This window comes from Sparus aurata, chromosome 6, assembly GCF_900880675.1.
Source record: "Sparus aurata chromosome 6, fSpaAur1.1, whole genome shotgun sequence".
NCBI classification, from domain to species: Eukaryota; Metazoa; Chordata; class Actinopteri; order Spariformes; family Sparidae; genus Sparus; species Sparus aurata.
The window spans coordinates 8,574,717-8,582,574 of NC_044192.1; the positions used below are offsets into that span (position 1 = coordinate 8,574,717).

Genomic DNA, 7,858 nt, shown 5'->3' on the forward strand with positions numbered 1-7,858 from the left:
AGTTTTATATCTTCTTGCTAAGTTAGTTAATTATTTGCTTATTATTTAGAAGCATTGATATTAAACTGATCCTGGTTTAAATTTTGGAGTGACATCAGTCTCGTGTTTCTGTTGAAGGACTTGGTTAGCCTAGCTTAGCATAAAGACCTGAAGCACGGTGAAACAGTTAGCTTATGTTAATATAAAAAAAAAACTACACCTGTAAACAACTCTGATGTTCATAAACTAGAGCCTACGTATTTTTCTTCTCCTTCTGTTACAGTTTGACTTTTTGGTTTTGCTATTTCCTGTTTTATTTTGAAGTTTTGTCCTCCTGCTTCATGTTTTGTTTTTCATGTCCTTCCTTCGTCTGTTTCCCATTTTTTTGCTCTTCACCTTTGTTTCATTTGTTAATCGTCACTATTGAAGCCTGTGTTTTTCAGTTGACCTGTTCAGATCTGTTCGCCGTGCGTCTCCCGTTCCTGTCTGCATCACTACGTGAGTCCTGTTCTTTATGTTCCCAGCCCTAAGGTGCTTTGAACCCTTTTGGTTTTTGTAATTCTTAAAATCTTAAATTTGGGAATACAGCTTTCTTTATTAAAGCTCACTTTTGTTCTGTCGCTTGTGTGTTTGTCTTGTGTTTATACCTTCTTCTTCTTCTGAGTCAAATAAATAAACATGCTAAATCAACTCATGAAACGTTGCACGCGTTCGAAATGTACATATTTTATGGGTTGTGGCAATGTTCGTGACAAAATGGCTCACCAGACCCCCTAAAACGTAGCCCGTTGGACTTTTTTGCCTTAAATGTAAGAAATTCAGGACACATATCTGTTGCATCTAGACCCAAAAAAAAGTCCACCATTTTGAATTTAGTGCTAATTTTTGGTGATTTGCACATGTTGCCCTTTAACAAACTCCTCCTGCAGCTTTAATTAACAAGTTGTATCTTGTTTAATGCACACGTACCGGTACTTTTATCTTTTGGGAGTTGGATGAGTCGTTAGAAGTTGTCATGGTGGTGTGTTCCTTCGGTATGACAGCAAAAATCAAACTGTTACATCTGTTTACCATTTTAAATCAATCTTCGTGACAGAAAGCAGGGGTGAGAAGGAGGAAGAGAAGAAGAGGCTGACAGCAGATTGATGTTTGTCCTGTGATGCGGAGTCCACACACACAGACCCACTCACCAGATTCCATGAAAAGAAAACAGCAATTTTTCAGTTCCGTCTGTGGTCGTCAGCATGCACAGCTGACGGGACACATTTTTACAAAATGATTTTCTTTTCATTGGCGATACAGAAAGATTTTTGGGCTATAGACGATCCATAATGTGCACCAACAGATATTCCCTCAGGGGCCCTCAGGTTCAGATCCTGCTGTGAGCTGCAGGTGTGATGGATCTCACACATGACCTTTGCACCAGTTGTGTGTAAACATGCACATCTACTGAACACACACACACACACACACACACAATAGAAGCCCTGGGAAAGCCTTGACCTAATCCTTCTAAGAGCTCATTCAGCAGTTTTCGGTTCCTTTTTCTGACCTGAAAACAGCTGAAAGGTTCGTTCTCAGAAAACCGAGGAGTCGTCTCGACAAAGGAAGGCGGCAGCAGTAAGTTATATAACGGAGGGAGGTGTGTGAACGCTAAACCCTGATAGCTACAGTAAGAATAATGGGATTTAATCCTGGCTGCTTCATGCCTGATGGACAGTTGGTGAGTTAAACATGGTGCCGATTTCAGCGCTGCCACCTGTTTAGCGCAACCTGGTGTAGTCACCAAAGACTGGAAATAAATCAGCGCTCTCTCTTGGTGTGACACATTTTTCTTTTGCTTGTGCTACGGCTCTTTTATCAGCTCTCTCATCTGAGGACATTTTGTCTCCACCGCCATTTATCATAGTTGAAGAGCTGCAGCTTAAGTTGAGTTACGATGCGTGATGTATTATTTTCATCATCATCAACTCACAAATGAATCATCTGGTCTACAGACAGGTTTCATTTATAAACACTTAAGAATGGATGTGCAGCAGTGGAGAGAAAACTCATCGCATCAACATATTTTACTTACAGACTGTTGGTATGTTTGAATAAATCAGTGCAAATACTTTTTGGAGTGGTGAAACTGTGTGAATGACTCATCCTCTTGTTTCTCAAACTTTCTTTTGTTTCCCACCACATGCCACTATTGATAGACTGCTATCAACTAGCTAACACGTATTCCAGTGAGAAACAGCCGCTGGTGGCAGTGATAACGCCGACAGACGATACAAAGTGGTGAGAATTTAACTGTCAAACAAAAAACAACAACACAGGTTGGAAACATTGACAGCCCTCTTCCACAAACATAAGGAGCATTAGCTTAAGACGATGCTCCATGCTAACTTTTCACCAAAGTCCCAGAAAACCAATTGAAACCATCTGACAGTGAGTGTAAAACTTCCCCAAACTGTTTCTTTACTTTGACATTAGCTTCTGTAGCTGTTAGTTCAGAGCAGGCTGCTACAAAGTTTCAAGCTTTCAATGTACTTTTACCTCTAAACTGCAGGTCAGCGTTCACACTTCCTGTTTCTCTGCGCAGACTCTCAGTCCTGCTGTGTGTTTCATTCCTTTGAAAGCTGCTCAGTGGCATCTTGAAAAAAAAAGCTCGAGCAGTAGACTTAGCCAGCTAACTTCTGGTTTAGCGCCTGGCTAACTTGAATGGGGATACAATTATTTAATCTTATGACTCTGCTAGACTTTCCAAAGTTAATTGGACTAAATGGCTCCAGTTATGATGGTAAAAATAGTCATTTCGCACAGGTTTTGAAGATCAAAGACACCTCTTTCACAATCTTAGCTTACAGCAAAGTCTTTCTGGACTGCAGTGCATCACGTAACGATGTAATTACACGGTTTGGCCTCTACGAAAACTGGCTTTGAAGCCTGGCGCTGTTCCTTGGGGCTTGGTTTGGCTATTAGCTCTGTAAGCTTTTAGCTAATTTAACCAAACACAACAAAGACTCTACTGCCCACCAGATGCTAACAGCTAACTTGCTCTCCTCCTGCCAGTTTAAACACAGATTTGTTGTTGAAAATGCAGCATTATCAGGGAAAAATAGGATGCATCCCCCCTTGATAGTGAGTTTATTGCCATTCTTTCATGTCACATTTTTCAGAGGTCTTGCTCGGAGTAGCCAGCTAGCAATAGGTCACATTTTGTCATTTGTCAGCAGATGCCTGCCCCTTCCTCTGAATATACCAGACATCTCTCTGTTACGTCCCTGCAAAAAATGTAAAAAAAAAAAATTATTCATAATAATCTAATAGTAAGAGTATAAAGTCCAAGGTGACTCTCAAAAACCCTTGTATAATTTCATCACACACACACAGAATAACCCTAACCCTCTATGATAACATTGACCAGGAAATATTTATTTGATCTGTTAATTTTCCATGAAGGTTTTTGAGATTCAGCGGAGGTTAGTAACATTTCTACAGGGACTGACCGAAAATGTGTCTTGAATTCAAAATAGTTGGCATAAAACAATCGAGTCTGAGGTTGGATGCACATTTCACATTTTAGAAGGGCTTCTTTCAAGCAAAAACAAGGTGTTTCACGGCTCTTTAAAGAATCAATGTGTGATCAAATGATCGGAAGCTAACCGGAGGCAGGAAGTGAGGATGGCTGAGGCTCATCTTCGCCCCTCGCAGGTCGATCTTCCCCCTCGTGTCGTCCTGTGCCAACACATAACATGTGCGTGTGTGTTAAAGGAGCAACAGTATTCTCAAAACGCCCCGGTGTTTCCACTCGTGAAGATATGAATTTGTAATGAGAGTGTGGAGAGAGAGAAAAGGGGGAGCGAGAGAGAGAGAGAGAGAGAGAGAGAGAGAGAGAGAGAGAGAGAGAGAAAAAGAGAGGGGAATGGAACCAGAGAGAAGTGACACGAGGGGGGAGGGACGGATGAAACGTGTCCTGCCACTGGAAGAGTTATGGCTGCCAGTCAGCATTTCATCGCAGGCTGCAGTCAATGAGCAGAGAGGGAAAAACACAATCATACACACACACACACACACACATCCCAGGAACTGATAGTAAGGGTTTCTCTCGGTGCGGGGTTCCTCCCTCAGATGATGTTTGGATATCGGCCTCCTCGTCTTTTACACAACATGTTCATCTGCATACGGAGAATGCTTCTTCCTTGTTTGCATTATTACTCCCTTGCGGTTTCTGACGGCGCCAATATCATCACGCCGACCGAAGCGTTACCAATTTAGCCGGTGACCTTGCATGTGCTCCATTATACCCGTCCCCCGGTGGCTGTAAAGCAGACCCTCGGCTCATCCGTCTCTCTGTGGTCAGATTAGATGTGAAGATAACGATTTCTCCTCGGCTATGAAGCCTCTCTGTCTGTTTCCCGAAAGCTCTCTACTTCATCTGTTTAAGTGTCCCACTGAAATGATGCAACCCGGTCGACAGAATGAATGTTTGCTAAATAAGTTTCTGCAAAACCACAGTTACGTTCAAACAGGTTGAATTTTCTATTTCTCTGCTCTGTTCAGGTTTAGGCACAAACGCCGGTCGGTCAGGGGTTTGGAAAAAAAATCATGGTTTGGCTGAAAAATACCTGTTTTGGTCGCCACGATCACGGATGGAGATGTTTTTGACTTCCGCATTTGTCGCCACAAAACCATCAGAAAATATCCACGGGTGTGACCTGAACTGCGGGTGGCTGTAATAATTGTTAATCCCGTCCAAACATACAAGCGTTTGAAGCCAAACCACCAAACGAACGAGTCGAGACATCACAGCTCACCTGTAGTAATCACATTAACAACCACAAAGGGAGGAGGGGGGGTAAGCGTTACATGTTGCTAATCAGATCCACCGGCTAATTAAAAGACTGAAATGACAGATAAAACCTGGTAACTCTGCCACTAAATATCAGCCTTTCGCTGTTCGCCGCGGGCAGAAACATATCGGACATTCAGAGAGAGTGAAGCGCCGGAGATAAGACAGCAGCTCGCTCTTCACTCTGATCACTAATTAGTCCAAATTGACTGCAGCTGCTGCAGCTCGTCTGCTCAAACGTCCGGCAGGTGAAACTGAATCAAGCGGCTGAAATCACTGCTGGTTCTTTTAAATGACATTCAAATGAAGGGAAACATGCACGGAAAGGAATTACACGGTTTATACGGAATGACTGGGCGTGAACTCAGTGTGAACATCATAACCGTGAAGTTTGATCCCTCCGAAACTTTACTGTTGTGGTTCAGCTGAACACGGCAGCATCTGGAGGGCGCTAGGACCGACTGTTTTATTGTTAAAGTGAAACTCTCGCCAAAATGCAACCTAGGCTTTTTTTTGTGAATGTACCCGAGTCAAACCTTTGTTTAAAAGCATAATTATGACGAAAGAGGCACTTTTAAGATTTACCGTATTTTCCTTTTCGGGTCAAACTCATTTTCAATGGGAGTGCTAGTGGCAAATTATAAATAGCATCAAAATTGCTATTTTTAAAACACTAAGAAGGCTCGACACAACATGAAACTTTGCTCGTAGTATCACCAGGGTCTCTGCACATGAACAAGAGCATTGAGAACATTGTTTATGTACACAGAGTTTACTAAAAAGAAGGTTTTTGAACAACTCAGAATGCAACTTAACAAGGAGGACATTTAAGGTGGACCGCTCCTAAAGCTTAGTTCCATATAAATGCACGGATAATTCGTTGTTTTGTCGTTAGAGAAAAACAATATTGACCTTGAAGTTGAAAAAGGAGCCTCGTATAAGAAACAATACTAAAATCAAAAGCCGGGAAAAGTCACGTGAGAAATCGCGTGGATAGTTGTTGCTGGAAGACAGTAGCTCCACCTTAACTGTCCTCCATGTTACATCGCATTCTGAGATCGATACTTCTCGGCTGGCAGGGTGGCGACAACGTGAGATGTCCAAAAACCTTCTTTTTTGGTAAACTCTGTGTACACAAACAATGTTCTCAATGCTCGTGTTCATGTGTAGAGACCCTGGTGATACTACGAGCAGAGTTTCATGTTGTGTTGAGCCTTCTTAGGGATTTAAATTTTGATGCTAGCATAAAAGTGCCCATAGCACTCCCATTGAAAATGGGTTTGACCCGAAAACGAAACTACAGTGAATCTTAAAAGTGCCTTTTTCATCATAATTATGCTTTCATACAAAGGTTTGACTCGGGTACATTCACAAAAAGCCTCGGTTGCATTTTGGCGAGAGTTTCACTTTAATGTTGTACATCAGAGTACTGAGAAATCAGGTTACACAGGGTCACACTCACTGGCTAATTTCACATGATTAAAAATATTAAGTAAGCAGCATATTCAGTTTGGATATTCCTATCAGACCGTTTGCAGCCTCTTGTCTGTTTGTCAGGATGCATGCACAGAAGACATGGAGACATTTCTGGTCGGAAAGTAAAAACACACACACTTTTAACATCATGAAAGACTGATCGTGAATATCAACATGTTTATGGTATAATATCGCAACGCCGACCTCTTCAAGAAGGTGGCTGAGAGACTGAAAGACGGCGACTGTGTCTGGACGGTCGAACACAGAGAGCAAAACAGCGGTTTGAAAAGGATTCCTCCATCGTGCTCCGATTCACCAGAGATCTCATCGCTCTGGGTTTGAAGTGTGTGTCTGTTTGGAAGACCATGCAGCCCTGACACTTCATCCCGCCTCTCTATCGCAGCAAGAATCAGGACACCCAAACACAAGCGCAGAGGGGGTAGGTTGGGATAGCCCACTTCATCATTGAGGGGAGATTTCAACCTCTGGCACTTGTAGCTCTGTCCTGAGGGGGATGGGGCCACTCGAAAAAAGAAAAAAAACACGAGTGGGGTGAACACTTGAAAAAGAATTGAGTGCGAGTACGTTCGGCTCGCTCTTGTTTGTCGAATTACTCACTGTTGGATATTATTCATGGTGGCGCGATGATAAATTATGAAAGAACTTCCTGTGAGTCGAACAATCCCCAAAGTGGGAGCCAGTAATTTCCACCGGGCCCCCAAATTAGAAGTTGCAAAGTGTAATGATTTAAGGTTCTTGCACATGTTCGCATGTAAACGGCAAATTAGAAACGTGATTACACGGGAACTGACCTGCTGGTTTCTCAGGAGAAGGCCTGCTGCTTTGAATTTGTCGCTGCGATGAATCTCAGGGGGGGAAAAAACACAAAAAGAGCTCGCAGGCGTCTTCTCACCTGCTGCGGTTCACGTATGTGCAGCCTGACGCGCAGAGGGCCGTGCGAAGGTGAACGCAGATCAAAAGGGTGCGGTGATCGATAAGTCTGCTGTCAGACAGCCGCCGCGCTGGTGTCATCGCTCTGAAGCGGGTCACAGTGACGCGGGATGACAACGGCTTAACGAGTGAAGAATCGGCTCCTCCAGGAAATCACGTCGCTGCTCTGGATGGTGCCGATCTGCAGCCAGAGGCAGATGGCGTGAGTTTTGTAAACAGTTAATTAGGACAATGACAATGGAAGGAAATAATTACAAAAGTGTTTGGTGGAGACGTTCACCCGATTGCATCAGCCCAACTCCATTTCACCCGAGCATCCTGCTGTGTTTCATCCTGCTTGGTTTAAACAGCCCTGTGATGCATCTCAAGAAGTAAGACCGCTGAATTATCTTTTTTAGGAGTCGGGAGCGAGGCTGTGATGCAGAGGACCGATGCGTCGTCTCTCACATAGACAGGCAGGCTGCAGAGGGATAAGTGACCCGTGTGGTGTGTGTGTGTGGAGGTGGTTGTTCTGCAGCAGCCTGGTGTCGGTTAACACAGAGGATCGGCTGCCTGTAATGGCTCTGCACTCTACGAAATCTGAGGCTGCAGATTTATCAACATTTATGTCTTTGC

At 43.4% G+C, this 7,858-nt stretch overlaps 1 long non-coding RNA gene across 3 annotated transcripts; it reads right to left on the reverse strand.

The window, feature by feature from the left end:
- Positions 1-3,096: 3,096 nt before the first annotated feature.
- On the reverse strand, positions 3,097-4,950 carry LOC115582539 (uncharacterized). Of its 3 annotated transcripts, XR_003984184.1 has the most exons (4): positions 4,888-4,950; positions 4,593-4,781; positions 3,631-3,702; positions 3,097-3,248 (listed from the first exon to the last, which is right to left on the reverse strand). It is a non-coding gene; the product is annotated as an uncharacterized LOC115582539 (long non-coding RNA). The 3 variants fall into 3 exon arrangements; XR_003984185.1 differs by lacking the exon at positions 4,593-4,781 and having other exon boundaries at positions 4,782-4,942; XR_003984183.1 differs by having other exon boundaries at positions 4,593-4,942.
- Positions 4,951-7,858: the final 2,908 nt, after the last annotated feature.